Source organism: Mesocricetus auratus, unplaced genomic scaffold (assembly GCF_017639785.1).
Source record: "Mesocricetus auratus isolate SY011 unplaced genomic scaffold, BCM_Maur_2.0 Super-Scaffold_100023, whole genome shotgun sequence".
Taxonomy (NCBI): domain Eukaryota; kingdom Metazoa; phylum Chordata; class Mammalia; order Rodentia; family Cricetidae; genus Mesocricetus; species Mesocricetus auratus.
This window is the reverse complement of record NW_024429204.1, coordinates 29,341,865-29,358,599: the sequence shown is the minus strand read 5'-3', so window position 1 is coordinate 29,358,599 and position 16,735 is coordinate 29,341,865. Positions and strand designations below refer to the sequence as shown.

The window sequence follows — 16,735 nt, the reverse complement described above, 5'->3', positions numbered from 1 at the left end:
CCCATTCCCTCCCCTCCTCCCATGCCCTCCCCCAACCCCCCCCGTTATCCCCTCATTCCCCCAGGGAGGGTGAGGCCCTCCATGGGGGTGTCCATAGTCTGTCATTTCATATAGGGCAGGGCCTAGACCCTTCCCCAAGAGTTCAGGGTGAGAGTGCACCTCACATTGTTCTATGGGAGTCCAAAGTCCGTGTGTATACTTGGGATGGGTACTGATCTGCTGCAAAAGGCTCAATAGATTCCACCTCTTAATAGCGTCACTTAAAGAGTCAGGATTTCAGTCTGGAATTCAGGCACAGCAGTGAGCTCTTACACTACCAAACCCGTCCCAGAGATGAGAGTCCATGAAAAGTTTATCATGCCACAGCCCTCCCCCCCCACCATGTGTAGAGAGAGAGGAGAGACCATGTGAGGGAAATGTGAATGAGCTCACCACACCCAAGTGTGGCGTGTTGGGGCTGTCTGTGTTACATGTGTGCATGAATAGGCTCAGGGGACAGTGGACACATCCCATGACAAGAGCAGCGAGTGTGCAGATGTTCCCACTTGTCCCCAGTGAGGAGCTCTGCATCCCAGTGAGGGTCTGGGTAAGGCTTGTCCTCATGATGCCTTCAGTTCTTGCTGCTGCCGGCCTTGCCACCTTTCATCAGAACAGCACAGGGGAGACTTGGAAGATGGCCACACCCACTGCAAGGACCAGCCCTCCCTTTGTGGTCTTCACAGAGATACAGCCATTCTTTCCTCAGCGTAAGTTTGGGCCTCGGGAGCCTCCACAAGTAAAACATCCGTAGCTGTAGATACTATTGATCAGGATGTCTGTTTCTGGCCCTCCAAGATGTCACAACTAACCCCAGAGTGCTTGCAGTGGGCAACAGTTTTACTGGAATGTTTGCAAACTCAAGGCTGTTATACCCACCCCATGTCTTTATAGTCTCTGGTGCCAGGCTTGGTTCTCATAGGAGCTGATCATGTGATGGCCAGAGGGCCTGCTGTCCACAGAAGGGGACAGTCCACAGGGTCTGGCTCCCTATGTGACACTGTTTCTACAATCTAGAACTGTACATATTTAGTGAAAGTTCTTTCTCGGGTAGGTGAACTTGTGTGAGCGGAAGGCTGTGACCCAGACACCAGTGGCTGGGAAAAAAAGTGTTAAGTGCCTTGGGTACCCATCTGTGGACCTCATCTATGGGAGGATGGACAGAGAGATGAGCAGAGCCCAGTGTCTATACCCTCTTGTCCACATTCAGTTTGCCTAGACAGCGTCTAACCTGCTCCCCAGAGGACGGGGTTCCGGAGGAGCGGACGGTAGAGTTTGTAGCCACGCCAGACCCTCCATCATGTCACTCCATCCATGACGGGTGTTACAGGCTGACGTGAGGGAAGAGCAGCCCGTTCTCGGAAGCCAGTGTGCTGACACCTCTTCCAAGAAGTCCCCTCATCCACCTGAGCAGTGAACACTGAAGGAAGGCATGGACCTGCTGCCGGGGAAGTCCGCCTGCTTGCAAAAGGTACGTGCTTGCAGGGGTCATCACGGCCCCTAAGTTAAGGATCCTTGATCCAAATCTGTGCAGCCTTAGGCAAGTTTTACAGGTCTGTGCATTTCTTCCCATGCCGTAGGCTGACAGTGAGAATGTGGGTTGAGTCTGCGTCTGTTACCTCCCGGTGGTGTCACCCGCTTCCCCGTTGCAGAATGCAGGAGTGCGGCAGCTTGGAGCCCAGCGGCCATTTTCACACCTGCGTGTCCTGTTCCAGCTCCCGTCCCGCACACGTCTAGCATCTGCGGGTGCGGTCAGGAGGGGAAATAGAATACAAGAGGATACTTCTGTAGTTTCTTGTCCCATGGTCCCATGGTCACTTCAGCCCCAAATAAGCACACAAAGACTTGTGTTAATTATTAAGTTGTTGGCCGATGGCTAGGGCTTCTTACTGGCTAGCTCTCTCTTAATTTTATAACCCATTTCTATTAATGTGTGTATTGCCACGAGTCTGTGGCTTACCCAGTAATAACCCAGCATGTTATTCCTTCGGCAGCATGGTGGTGTCTCTGTTGTCACGGCTTCTCTCTGCCTTCCTCCTCCCTCTCGTAGCCCTGCCTGTCTCCCTACCTGGCTATTCTGGCTATTTCCAAACAGTGTTTTATTCATGAACCAATAAGAGAAACATGTATACAGAAGGACCTCCCCCATCAAGAGGAGGCATGCCATCAGTAGGGGGATCACAGTAGGGGGATCACAGGCTGAGGCAGTGATCCACCAGTAGGGGGAGCTAGGATTCCCCTGGTTGGTCCAAGCTGGTGTCTGCAGAAGGCTGGTGTAGAGCCAGGGGGTTGGAGTCTTTCTCTGCCTCTGTGGCAGCTCCATTTTAGCCTGCAGCCTGACGTGGATGAAGGCCACTTGTGGTCCAGGAAGCCCCTCAGTCCTGCCTTAGCTTTCCTGGCAGTCTGCCCCTGGACATGGCTGGGCTTTGGTGTCTTCCCCTGGGAAATGGAAGCACTCGGTCATGTGTGGCTGTCATGTAGGTGGAGATAAGATCTCAGATCTTTCTATGGCCTCGTATGACTCAGAACATGCTTAGTGAATCTCACTATGCCATGGTCGCTAAGTGACCCTGAAGGTGTCATCTCATTGGGCCTCAGTTTCCCTGTCACAGTAAGAGGTTGGTGTGACCCTGAAGGTGTCATCTCATTGGGCCTCAGTTTCCCTGTCTCGGTGAGAGGTTGGTACCACAGGGTCTGCACACAGCTTTTCCAACAGTCTAGGAAGGCATTCAGTATGCACTGTGTCTAGAGCAATCGTCTGTGGTCAGCGAGCAGGGCTGGCACAGAGGCTGAGGCATTATGAGGGTCCTCTTCGCAGGTCACAGCTTTGTTGCCTGAGACACATTAACTCGTAGACTTCAGTTAGCTTGCTCATAAATGAGAGTTTTCTGTTCTGTGCGGGCCAAGGCAATGACAAAGTGTAACAGTATTGTAAACCTAGCCATCTAGTATACAGGCCTCTGCTATACATAGTATGCATGCTTGCTACTTGACATGTTCACCTGGTCTGCTGTGAGATGCTGTTTTGGGTCTTCTAGACCTGGGACGATTCCTGATGGAGCCACTGGCTACTGCAGCCCTATAGAGGTCAACAAATACTTTTCTGTACAGAGCCAGATGGATGCTAAATTCTGTGAGGAACACAGTCTCTGCTGCAACTACTCCTGTCTGCCATTCTATGAAAGCAGCCAAATACATGAGTTAAGTGCAATCGCTTTCCAATACAACTATATTTATATAAAAGTAGGAGAGGGCCCAGCTTTGACCCCCATCCCAGACAAGAAGAGTTTACTGACCCTGTCCGAGACACTTGGATCTACAAGGCCAGGGTGATAGAAACTGCAGATACTTTATGTTTTGTTTCAATTTCCAACAGCCAAGCACTTTTGCTGTCAAAATCTAACCCGGTTTTCACATGCATGTCATTTTCAAGAGGGATACAATGGTGCCATTGGTTGAAGATGGCAGCCCATCCTACCTGATGGATGGGGGAGAAACGCTGTAGTCTGGATCTGCCTAGACCCTTGAGGGTCCCCGTGTGTCTCTGTTTCCTGCTTGAGATGCAGGGAAGCAGTGTATACAGTCATCCCGATGATCCTCCCCCCCACTTTGTTCCAAAGAGTTAGTAATGTCTGCTCTGGTAGCTTCTAATTCCTCAATGGTGCTCTGAGAAAAGTCAGACAATGTTGAACGGTGTGTGGGTGTGGAGATTTCCTTTAATTAAAGTGCTGGAACATTAGAAGGACTGCGGGATTGAAACAGGGTGAGTTGGAGGCCCTGTCTGTGGATTAAGGGTCACCCCTGTTTCTTGCTTCTTGTGATCACAGATATGGGGGTCCATGCCCCTCTGGGACACCCTGACGTGGAGGATTCTTCCCCTCACAGCAGCTTCTTTTAGCTGTGTTTTCTTCCTCTCTCCCTGCTAAGCTTGTCTCCTACCCTGCCTCACCAGTCACTGATGGATGTTCCCTCGATGGGCCGATCTTAATTAAGTTGGATGATCTTCCTTGAGCTTGCAAAATGCAATTAATTCTTTCAGCCCCAGCCAGGGATGGGGCCTCTATTTGGTTCAGCTCTCCCCCTTGGAAGAAAGTGGAGGGATATTCTAAATTCCAGGCCCTGTGTTGCTGCTCTGAGACCAGTTAGTCCATCTCTGGCGCTCACTGATAGATGCCCTCAACCTCTGGGTCCCGATGGAAGGGAGTGTGAACCAGAACTCGGGGTTCAGATTGAACTCCAACCTGGGCTGTGTTCCCACAGTCGGGTGTCTTGAACCACTCCAAAGCCTTTCTCCTGGAAACCTTTCCTGACGCTGGACTCCTGTCTCTAGCACCCCAAACAAACTCAGCCGAAGGATTCTGACCTTGTCTTCTCCCCGCTGCGCAGGAGTGGTTTTCCTCAGCAAAGGCACTGCCTGCTCATTGAGCCTGTGGGGGGGAGTATCCTCCTATCTAGACAAGCACATACAGCCCCTGGAGGATTTACCAAGAGCCTCTTCTGTCCTAAATCTTCAGCATGCACAGGAGACACACCTCCATCTAACTCTTACCGATTTTCAGGGCGGATGGATTCCTGGGAAACGGCAGGGCCAAGTGCTGCATACAAGGTATCAAGGGCTATAGAGGTGCTAATGGGGAACACGACTTGTCCTGTGCTGGGTCCCAGCCCCCACGGATCTCTGTGCATTACTTGTCAGCTGATAATCACAGGTGCATCCTGTTCTCTAGTCCAGGGCTTGCCCAGGACTTGCCCCACTGAAATCAACATCTAGTACGAGGAATACACGGACTCTTATACCTAGGGTTTCTCCACTGTGCTGTAAGTCTGTCTATAAGGCTGCTCCCTCCTTGCAATACAGACACACACACATTCTCTTAGCACAAATGGCCAGATCCCTTGTCTTTAATTTAAATCTCCAGGCTTTCGTCCTATACACTAGACTTGCTTGTGGCTCGGGTACCACAGTCCTGGAGAGTGAGGCGAAGCATTCTTAGGATGTTGGGTAGTCCAAGGACACCCCCTTGAAGAGGTAGTCCGGGATTGAGCTTGATGAAGTCATGCCATGCACAGAGACCTAAAGCCGACAAGAGTACCATGAGGGAGAACCATAAGAGAGCCACCCCATGCCCAAGGGGAGACAGAAGGAGGAAGGAGATGGGGGAGCAGAATGCCCACAACATTCTAGGAAATGTGGGACGTGGTGTCTCCCAGCATGGCAAAAAGTCCTGTCCTGGCTCTACATGCAGAAAACCCAAGTCTGCTCCTTCCATCCCTTCACCACCAGCCAGCATTCCTCACAGTCCTCTTTCTCCTCACCCCATGACTTCTTCAGGTGGACAACGTGGAGAGGAGCCCGAGCCGGGCTGCTCAGCCTGGAGAATAAAACAGTTTCCTCATAGTGAGATGAGCTTGTTCTAAGCTAGGCTGCAAGCCCTGCTTTTCTCCCCAGGAACAGTGGGGTTTGTTTTTCGTTCTGAGTTCCCTGATGAAGGAAACAGGGAAGCTGTGTATAGATCTCTGGGTTTGCATTTTGTCAACGGTCCCTTTTGTCTTCATAGCCTGGTGGTCTGGGTATCATTACTGTGGAGCACGTGGGAGGTTTCCACACAGCCTGACTTCTACCTTAGTGGTCCCGGGGCCCCTGTGAGAGGCTCCCAGGGGTTAACCCTGACCTGCCCACTACTTGTATTATCCCCTGCTGGAAACTCCCTTACTGTTCTCCCATCTCCGTCATCCCAATTTGATTCCCACAGCACACGCACGTGGAGCCCAGCCCCGATGAATTATGATGGTTTCTCTCTAATTGCTTGCTGGTGTATAACTTCACAAGCAAGGAAGACCTCACATGGTGAGCAACAAAACCATGCAGATAAGTGATGGGTTCCCTGGGCCACCTTCCAGGACGGTCCCAGCCTGCTCTCAAGACCCATCTGCTGAGTATGGCGTGGTGCTCATCGTTCATCCAGTCGTTCGTAAGTAGCTATGGACGGCCCACTAGCACAAGAAATATTCCCAGTCGGCTCTCAGAGAGCTCACACACCAGAGCCACAATCAAGCAATGAAAAACCGTGTTGGATAATGAGTGCTCTGGAGCAGAAAAGTGTAAGGGAGAAAGCAATTGGGAAGAGAATCTCTCATAGCGGTCAGGACTCCGTACCACACGCACACTGGGTCACCCTGCACGTACACGCTCTGTCTTCACACCACACACACCACACCCCCACCCCCACACAGAACACACACCCAGTCAGACACAGCGAATGTAGTCCACGCTCACCATCAACTCCATACACAAAACAAACACCACGGAACACCCCGACAACCTTCACTCCACCCCGAACACTCCACACAGCACTTGAACACATGCCATAAACCACACATACAAAAATTCCCATATGCATGTCACATATGATATACCCTCACCCCCTGCCCTGCCACACCCCCTAGGCACACTACCTAGAAAACACATACCACACCGCAGACACCATGCTCCACACAGCAAAAGTCCTAAACACCTTAATCTAGCTATGCACACTTAGGTCATACACCCCACATAGATCCCCGCCCACACAAACCCACGTAACATCACGTTGTGGGGCTTTTCCTGGGGAGACATAAACAGAAATCTATTTGCCCCCAATGGGGCAATGAGGATTGAAACAAAGACACGGTTCTAGCCAAGTTTAACTCAGGTGACTCAGCAGGTTTGTTGGGGTTACAGAAGCAATAATGGGGAGTTGGGGAACTGTGGCACTCGGCAGTCTCCCTTTTCCCATTGGCTGTTAACTGTCTGTATCCTTGAGGAAAACAGGGCCATGCATGCCCAGTACACCTCATGACACTTCCCCTGCCCATCCAGACAGAATCGCCATGGGCACAATCCTGTTGCAACCTCATGCAAGCAGTTATTATTGCTCCGATTTCAAGAGGGTGGTTTCCAGGTCACGCCTGAATATCACAGTTAAACACACACTGTGCACACAAAACCCATGCACTCCTCTCACAGAACATATGCCACGTGATGCACACAGAGCACACGCCACACAAAGTGCATACACACATCACATCATGTACCAAACACACACCGTACACCCACACACTCCAGACAGTATGCCGCGTGCACGGGAGAGAGGGAGAAGCCTGCCCGGTCTCTGCAAACCCTGGCTTGTTAATTGACTGTCTCGCTGCAGGCCTGTTTATCATCTTTCTCCAGAGCGTGGGTACCAAATGAAGATAGATTCCAGGCAAGCTTTGAAACGTTCCAAATGCAGAAGCCTGAGATCTGCACACTTTGAAAATTGGAACACGTTTTAATTCTCCTCGCAATGCTGGATTATGTCTTAATTATCCCCCACGAATGTCCTGTTCCTGTGACTCCTGGGAGCCGCACAGCTTGCTGGGAGGGCTGTGGTTTACTCCTGTCTGTGTCCATCCGAACTCACCACCAAGCAGCATCATGGCAGATCCTTTCTCCTGGAAGTTGTAGGCAACTCAGAAAATCAACGAAAGGATAAAGAAGGACACACAAAGTTCTCTAGAATTCTGTCCTTTGTAAGCTGGGTGGGTTTGTCTTCAATGCATTAACCACAGTTTATTACTAGTTTACTTATCCGTATGGCTTTTCATTCAGTCATTCCTCCTCAAGACTCGAACCTGAGGGAAGAAGAAGAAAGAAGGAAGAGGAGAGGGGACTGTTTGTTCCCCTGGGAAAGCTGAGGCTGCTGACCGGTGGTGGACAGGCCCTTCTACAGAAGGCCAAAAACGGGAAAATGAGAGAGGAAGTGGTCAGGAGTTCAGCAGCCCTGGTTCGGGTGTGCCTTCGCCACTGCCAGAGCTCTGGAGCTGTGGCACCTGCCAACTGGAGTTGTCTAGCTTGTCCATATGCCTGGTCCGTGAAATGGGTCGTACTCCAGGGCTGGCTGACTGCTGCCCACAGCAAGCTCAGGACGGGAAGGTTTAACATCCCTCTCTTCTTCACGTTCTCCTCTGGGAGGAATGAAATAACATCTCACCCATGCCCAAGCTTATCACCTTCACCAGGATCAAGGCGTTGGTCCCCTTGTCTCGTCAGTGGGAATGAGCCACAGGTGGTGAGCTGGGCTACTATTCTTCCATAAGATAGGAGACCATGGTTCTGTTCAGCGACAGAGTCTGTGGTCCCCACCACTCAGCCCTTAGCAAACGCTGCAGAGGTACCAATGCATCTACACTGATGCCAGCCACACCCACGGCCAGCATCACCGGGCTATTCCCTTAGTGCTACTCCCTTAGCTGGCAGGCTTCCCCGTTTTTGCCTTTTCCTTTGTCAGTGATGTCAGCGCAGCAGCCCAACCAGGTGAGATGGCGTCTCCACCCAGCATTGTCCCATGGCTCCCCTCTCCCTGAGGAGCACAGGATCCTGAGGTTGTCTCGCTCCCGGAGACCCTCTTCTACCACAGGTTATCTCCCATCACCCTGTAGCAAAAGAGCAATGCTGCCACCTTTTGCTGCCTCCATCTCCATCAATGTTTGCCTCTACCCTCACCTTTTCACCTGTCTCTCTAGAGTGTAGCTGTCCCCTGTCTAGACTGTATGAACCAAGCGGGCTCTGTTTGGGTCACTGCTCAAGCTGGCCCAGCACCTATCCTACTGCTCCATATATACATCTGTGTTGGATGGAAACTAAAAAGCATGAAGGTAAATAGGGAAAAGATGAAGGCACTAAAATAATTTGTGAGACCCAGTGATGCTCACTTGTAATCCCTGACCTCTCATGATGCCTTCAGTAGCACGCCCAACTCACCACCCTGTGGCCTGAGCTTTGTAAGGTGCATGCTGCTCTGAGTTTTTAAGTCCTGCCGTAGAAGGAGTGTGGAACGAGAAGAGAGGCTTCCCTTAGGCTGAGCCACCTTATCCGCTGGAGAGTGGGGCCAGAGACCAGGTCTCTGTCCTCTGCCCCATGGGGACCACATGGCCACCACCACGCCAGGGTGCCAGGATGCCAGCGTGCCAGCGTGCCATTGGAGAAGAATGCAACCGAGAAGACAAGGTGTATGTGCCGTACCTCTTTTCACCCAAAGGATGGGAAGTGTGCCCAGATTTTACTGGGACCAAGTGTCCTTAGAACAGGAACTGGAGGACGGGAGCAGCACACATGCCTCCATTGTTCTTACCACACCCTGCACGTCACAGCACCTGGGCGCCACTGAAAGCTGTCTTGGGGAGATGACAAGGCAGGGCAGGAGCCCATCTCTCTGATTCCCAGGGGATGGCTGCAGCTGTCCCTCTTCCCCGGGAGGCAGGGCCAGCCTGAGGAGAACAATGGGAGGGAGGATAAATCGCCACATTGTAGCTCATTTGATTTTTGGATGGGTGGAAGGAAACGCTTCATGTGGGTGTCAGTATCTGTCATGAGCGTGTCAGGCGCTGTGTGACGAGGCAGGCAGGCACTTTTGGTTCCAGGCGGAGAGAAGGACAGGCGGGCACCCCTCCAAGGGGTCACAGTAGGGACCAGGTGCTGGAAGCAGGGAGTGTGGGAGGATGCTGAACCCCGGGTCATTTAGTCACAGCATGAATATTAATGGACGGCTGCAAAAACACACATGGAGCCCAGCCATTGAGTTTGGCGCCATTCAGCTCCTGACTCTTCTTTGCACTGGGATAATAAAAGCCCCATTTGGCTGAGGATGGCAGTGGCATTTCCCCTAATCATCTCCAGGGATAAGACAGGCACTCTGTGTTGGGTTCTTAGCTGCCCTGCACTCCGATGGGATAGAATGGCGCTCCTTGCCACCTCCCCATCCTTTCCGTGCCCTGCATCTTACTTGCAGCTCTTCTCAGTTCCTGAAGAACAAGCTTTGCCCCTTGGCTTCTGTGTGCCTGCCTCTTGCAGGTCCCTCTACCTGGAGCTGCCTGCTGCCTGGCATTAAAGTTTTCCAGAGCTTGAGATGTAGCCTCCAGTCTCACTGCCTCTGTACCAAGAGGTACATTCACAACTCTCATCTGTAGTACACATAAGAAAGCCCAGAGGCAAATATTGGGGTTCAAGCAGAAGATCAGAAAAGCAAAGCAGCCAGCCAGTAGCTTTTTTTTTTTTTTTTTTTTGGTTTTTCGAGACAGGGTTTCTCTGTATTGTTTTGGAGGCTCTCCTGGAACTAGCTTTGTAAACCAGGATGGAACCTCTACCAAGATATGTAAGGGAACATGCTCTGTGGCTTCTAACCTCCTCTCTAGCCCACACCCTACTAGGTGCAAGCCATTGGACTTCTGAGTTGTCAGTGGACAGAGTACCTTGTTTTATGTGGTTTAAATGAATCTCTCCACTACTTATTCTGCCCCTTCAGTGTAACATATGTGAGCCTCAGGCTTCTCCCCTCCCAGCCTGTCCTTTCCCAGGCCAGTTTCCAGTATCTTCATGGTCTATGATGACAAGGCAGGTGGGGATCTATATAGAGTGCTGGGGTCAGATTTCCTGTCCTATTTTGATGAAGTCTGCCATGAGATTCATGTCACCGAGCTTCTTCTAGAGAGGTGACTGCTTGTCTCATTGTTCTGAGCATTTCTCATGCCTGTCTAGATTTTCACAGTTCCCCTCCATGAACCATGGCCTGTATGGGGATGAGCAAGAGAAGGACCCTGTGTTCTGAGCTCTGCCTGCCTCTGACCTTACTTTCTGACGTCTTCCCATAACTGCTGACCAGAGCTTCCTTTCACCTCCTCCTCTACAGCATGAATTATTTTTGGCCAGAATCTTTATCCAGGCTTCAGGGAGAGTAGACACATTTCCTAGGATCTGAGAACACAGATGTGAGTCCCTGCTGCTGCAACTAAAGTGTAGTCAGAACACAAGTTCTACACAAGTTCTATAGCTGGTGACTCTGGGCTGGAGTAAAAGCTCTCCACTCATCTGTCCATTGAAAATATGGGAAATGTCCCTACTTCCAGGCACATGGTACTGACCACTGTAAACTGATTGGTCTGTTGCTCATGCCCTAACTCGTAATCACCCAGGCACTAGTGAACATGAAGTACAGTGTGCCTACCAAGGGCCTGAAACAGAATGTAAGCTTCAAGCGACTTACCGTTGTTAGTCTGGGATCACATTTCCTTATCTGAAACTGGACAAAGGGATCTGGCCTGATAGGTGACTGTGACGGGTAATTGGATGATGGAATTGATGGGACGCCTATGAAATGATAGACAACATAGTTCTGATTAGTTCTGGCCCACGAGATGCCTGAGAAATGACACTGGAGGTTTGGCTTCCCCAGAGTGAATGAGAGCTGATGCTGAGCCCAGGAACCTACATCCCCCAGAGTCTTTCCTACAGGGTATGGCTGCACCATGAGCTCGTTCGTAGTGCTTACATCCCAACTCATAGCATCCGGTGGCCTGTGATGAGTTTGCTCAAGGGAATCCTTGTGATATAGCTGCCTTTCGGTCACTCATGCTATCATAGGTTATGCCACAAAACTCACCAGGCTGGACATGGGTGGAATCCTTTCCTGGTCTGGGATACCCTCTCCTCTGGCATGAACTGATGCTTCTCTTTGTTTTCCCAGATTAAGACTCTCAGTGCCACCTCTTCCTTGTACTTTGTTGGGCTTTAGAGTAGTAACTATTCACCCTGTGGCCAGTCTCCATCTATCACACTTTCTTGGGGTTTCTCCATGCCCTACAATTCTCTTTGTTGACAATCCCATGTGTATCTTACTATTATCCTGATACTGATGGTGATGCCTTCCCCAACCCCATGCCTATTTATAGAGTTCACATCTGCCTGTCCTCTCATGGATCCTTCATAAAGTGCCGCAACTCAAGAATAACCCATTTCTTTCCCCTGATTCCATCTACAGTGATCATCCAGCCCCATCATCTTGTCCCCTTGCCCATGGTTCATCAATGTGGTTCCTTTGAATGGAAACACATTTGATTTAACTCTCCCGGTCTTGCCTGGTGGAAGCAGACATGTTTGGCCTGACATGCTGGAGACTGCCTGGCTTAGAAATAGGCTGTGTGTTGGTGGGTACAGCTCCAAACAGGACCTGTCTGAAGGATTAGGGGTGCAAAAGACAGAGTTCAAAATCTACAATAGGAAAGAAAACATTTTTCTTTCATATAAGAAAAGAAGCCTGGACCTAGAATGGCCCAGTGTCAGTTAACTTGGTTCCTTTATTTTTGCCTTGACATTTCACTTTATTTTGATCAATTAGCTAGTCATCGTCTGATAGGACACCCTGATCCAGGCATCCGTGATGTCCATTAGAGAGGAAAGGAAAGTTGCCTGCTGACTGACTTCTCTTCCTATCGATGAAGAAAATCTTTCTGGAAGACCGTTGACTGGCTTCTTCTGTTTCATCGGCTGTCCTCAACCAGTCTCTGTGGCGATGGTGTGCTGCTGTGCAGGCTCAAGCCGGTCATCACCCACCCCAGGGGCTGGGAGAGAAGAACCCTCCTCCAGTGATCAAACTGGTCAGGTACCACGGAGATAACCACCAGTGCTCGCCACAGTGTTGTATTAGATATGCTTGGTAGTCCTCAGGAGGAATAACCGGAAAGGATGTGGTGGGTTTGTCACTTTGGGGAGAAGGGAATGAGGGTAGCAACGAGGAATGCGCCTGCCCTTGAAGACCACACACGATGTCAGCATGCTCTACTCTGAATCAGTCACTTACCTCATTTCCGTGCCAAAATGCCTGATGAAAAGAAACTTGAGGGAGGAAGTAGTTCTTTTTTGGTTCATGACTCCAGAGCAGGAGACGCTGCCGCTGAACTGGAGGACCCACACATGCAGGAGTCTCAGACTGCTTGCTCATATCTGGGGAGGGGGGTTAAGAAACAGAGAGAGCAACTGGACAAATGAGGGATTTGGCTATAGCTCTTAATGTCTGTATCCTGGCACCCCTCTTCTGTCTAGGCACCTCCTATAGGTTCCACAAAATCCAAAATCAGGACCACCATCTGCGGACCAACTTGTTCAAGCACATGAGCCTGTGGGGGAGCGTTTTATATATAACCGTGATTCAGCCCTTCCTCAACTCAGAACAATAGCAGTCTTTTTGGTATCCAAGCCAGTCAATTCCCTTGGGACCAATCAGTCTAAAATCTAACATCCTTTTGCCAAGTAATGAAAGTAATAACAGACCCACATGGATCAAAACACACTAGCTTTTAAATAGGAATGTCACACAGAAGAGCATGAGGAGAGTCTCCTTTTCCAAATGATAAAAGGAGGTAGGATAAGGAGGTATCCAAACGAAAGGACAAGGCCCCGAGGGGGAAGAATTTTAAGCAAGGGGCTCACTTGACACACGGGGCCATGAGTCACTCTTTCCTGAGAAGCTTTCTGGATTATGTGTGGATGCAAATCCAGTGCCTGACAGAAAGGGTCTCCAAGGCTGCAGCTCAGGTCCCAGAAAGCTCACCCACAAACGGCAGGGAGCCCAGCAGTCTGAGGACAGTGGCTGTCAGCAACTTGAGAAGCTATGGTGGGGAGGCGTGGCTGCCGGGTATCTCAGCATTTAGGATTGACAGCCCTTCCGATGGAAGCTCGGTTTCTGTCTGCTTCCTGCCGCTTCCACCGCCTTTCAGCAGCCACCCTCACATCTTCCCCGATGGTTACGGTGGTTACGGGGTAGCTCTCCAGATGCTTCCCCTTCTGCTGTGGGCTCTTCTAATCTAATCCCCAGGAGCACCAGAGCCATCCATGTACGCCTCTGCTTAAAACCACCTGAAGGCTTCCCATAAAGCTTACGACCAAATCTAAGCTCCTCCTCCGACTCAGGGGACCCAACCCCACTCTCTCCTCCTCTCTCATTTCCTGTCTCTCGCTAGCCTTCAGCCATCTTTGCCTTACTTCCGTTTCTGCAAAGCTTCAGCTTCGTCCCCGAATTCTTATGAAAGACCCTGGCCCAGTCTAAACAGGCAGCTGAGGCTTATGGAAAATTCCGTTTCCCCCACAATTGAATAGTCATTGCTATCAGAAGGGAGCTCTGCCCAAGGATACAGGCTGCTGGGTATCTGCTGCGACCAGATGGCCAGCCCAGCAAGATTGGGCAAGCACAGAGACCTATTGTTCCTCAGATAGGGCCAAGGCCGAGACTTGAGTTCCAAGCAAAACCTCAATTGCCCTCGTTCTGAGTCCCAGCCTCATTTAAATTGCCCAATCAGGGTCCTGTTACTAGGCTTCTCGCTTCTGTACTGCGCTTTTTGCTATAAAAGAACCCCTGAGTCCCCAGCTCGGGGCTCTCAGTTCCCGAGACTGAGACGCCCCGGGTACCCGTGTATTATCAATAAAGCCTCTTGCTGTTGCATCCAAGCTCGTGGTCTCGTTGTTCCTTGGGTTCGGGTCTCCCTTCCGTGAAAGTATCCCTCTTGGGGTCTTTCACTTAGAATGCCTTCCTCCCACTCCCTTGCAGCAACATCTCACTGTCGTCCTCAGGTAACACTCTACTAGATTTTACAGTCCCAGAAGTCTTCCCTGATTACCTCCTTCGGGCAGTTTTGAGCATGACGGCATCTTTTTACATCAGTCTGTTTACATTCTTCCACACGTGGATTATCCCTGATGTCATACCATTGATGTAGGTTATCTTCTCTGGTATTGTCTGAGCTCCACAAGTTCACCTCTGTCTGCCTACAGCCCTTATCCCTGAGGTCAGCATCACCAGTCCAGATTTGATAAGTTAATCAGTGGTTCCTTTAAAGGAAAGAAACATGCAATGGGTTAACAAAGCCTATGCTAGATCACAGCAGGCAGGGGATAGGTATAATTTAAGAAAAATGGCTCAATAAAGGAAGACACCATGTAACGGAGCTCAAGCAGAGGGGAAAGGATTGTAAAAAGGGTGAAGGGGAGGGGGGAGACGGGCCTTCAGAGACAGGAGCAGCTGGAGAGAGGTAAGAGGGGCAGAGAGAGAAATAGACAGAGAAAGCGAGGGAGGGAGGGAGGGAAGGAGAAGGAGACAGAGAAGGATGGGAGGAGGGCAGGACCCTTTTAAAAGGGAACATAGAATATGCACAGGTGGTGCTCTTAGTGACTACAGCTGAGGGTGCATCCTGTCAGAACCCCAAAGGCAGGCCAGTGCAGATGCCTGAATGCTGACAATAGGGAGAAGAGCTTAGCTGCAAGAGCTGGAAACCCCAGAGCTGGATACATTCAGGCCACTCTTGGTTGTCCCCAGATGTAGCTCAGAGTAAGTCATAAGGCATTTCCTAAATTCTCTCCCGTGGAATATTCTCAGTACATATGCACTCTTTGTTTAAAAAAGAAAAGAAAAGGCATTTATGTGCAAAGCCATTTATCTCTGCAGCTCCTGCAGATAAATCTTCTAATTTACAGTGAGCTGACACCCTCCAAGAGCCAAAAATCAATGTGTGTCACTGTAAATCCAAGCTGGGCCTCAGCACCAACTCGCACCAGCTAGACGATGGCTTTGCTGTGTCACTGGGTCTGACTGGTGGGTGGATGGAGCAGATCTCAGCGGGAGGGTTCATGGAGCCAGACCTAGGGCCCCCCAGAGGGGTGTCTTTCTCCTCTCAGATACCATATCACTCTAAGCACTAGGAGCTACACCTGTCCTGCCAGCCTGTCCGTACTGGCTTCATAGTTAAAGCTAGCTAGGGTGCTCCTTGCTCCTGACAGCCTTCTTGAAGCTATCCCCTCAGAGTCAAACTCCTTTGTCTTTTGAGAGACTTTACTGGGACAGCGCGCCCCAAATGGAATGAGCTTGTCTCTGCTTTCTCATACAGACAGCAGTACTGAGAGCAGGGCGCTCCAACCCACCAGACTTTAGGGGCTACATCGTACTCTGCTCCTCCCCCTTTGTCTGCTTCCTGTCCACCATGATGCCAGCTGCTCCCCCTGGCCCTCAATACTGCGACGGACTGAATCGCTAAGCCAGAGAACCACAGCGAGTCCTCCCTCCCTTAGGTTGTTCTCTCAAGCATTCTGGCCATAGCTGTGTGGAAGTAACTGGAACAGTGGCAGTGCCTGTCTAGGTGGATTTCTTCTAAACAAGAATTCAAGGCTCTGTAGGCAGAGGTCGCCACAGCCTTCCCATCAGAGAGCTTCTGATGAGGTTTCATTATGCCTGCCTTATCCTTGTCTTCAGAGCAATTCAGTGACCACACATCCAGCCCAAGGATTGTGTCTCCCCCTTTTGTCCCACTATGGGAAGACTCCAAGCCAATCCTCAGCAGCGATGAGTCTCCTTCGGGTGGTGAAGCCCTTTTTCTTTTCAATGCTGTTTATTAAAATGCAATTGCTCTCCCAATAGGGCTAACTGGTTTGTCCAAATCATCTAATCAATCACTCAAGACAAGATTAGTGGTCAGGAGCTGAGAAACTAGTGGGCCATTGGGGATAATTCTTTTTTTTTTCTTTTTTCTTCATTTTTTTAATTTGAGGGTTTCACACGCGAGTAGAGTGTATTTGTTTCATCCCCACCTCCCCTCTCCAGTTCCTCCTGTGTGTGCCCCCACCTAAATTGACACCCCCGTCTCTCATACATACACGCACACCAAAAACAACAAGCGAACAAACAAACATTAAAAAAAGGCAAGCCTGTTCTCTCTCCCGCAGCAGTCATTGACTGCCTGTTGCTCTTCTGCTCTTCACCTAGGGTGGGGCCTTGTCACGTTTCCTTTCGTCCATGCTGGCATTGTCAACCGGTGTGGGTTTGGCAGTTCTTGTGAAGGCAACCATATTGTTGAGAAGTCA

The 16,735-nt window shown here is 50.4% G+C and overlaps 1 long non-coding RNA gene across 2 annotated transcripts; it reads right to left on the bottom strand.

Annotated features, from left to right (window-relative positions):
• Nucleotides 1–12,168: 12,168 nt before the first annotated feature.
• On the bottom strand, nucleotides 12,169–14,926 carry LOC110342565. 2 transcript variants are annotated; one of them, XR_002384676.2, is made up of 3 exons: nucleotides 14,503–14,926; nucleotides 12,690–12,832; nucleotides 12,169–12,591 (listed from the first exon to the last, which is right to left on the bottom strand). It is a non-coding gene; the product is annotated as an uncharacterized LOC110342565 (long non-coding RNA). The 2 variants fall into 2 exon arrangements; XR_002384675.2 differs by having other exon boundaries at nucleotides 12,169–12,450; nucleotides 14,503–14,918.
• Between the last annotated feature and the right edge of the window lie 1,809 nt (nucleotides 14,927–16,735).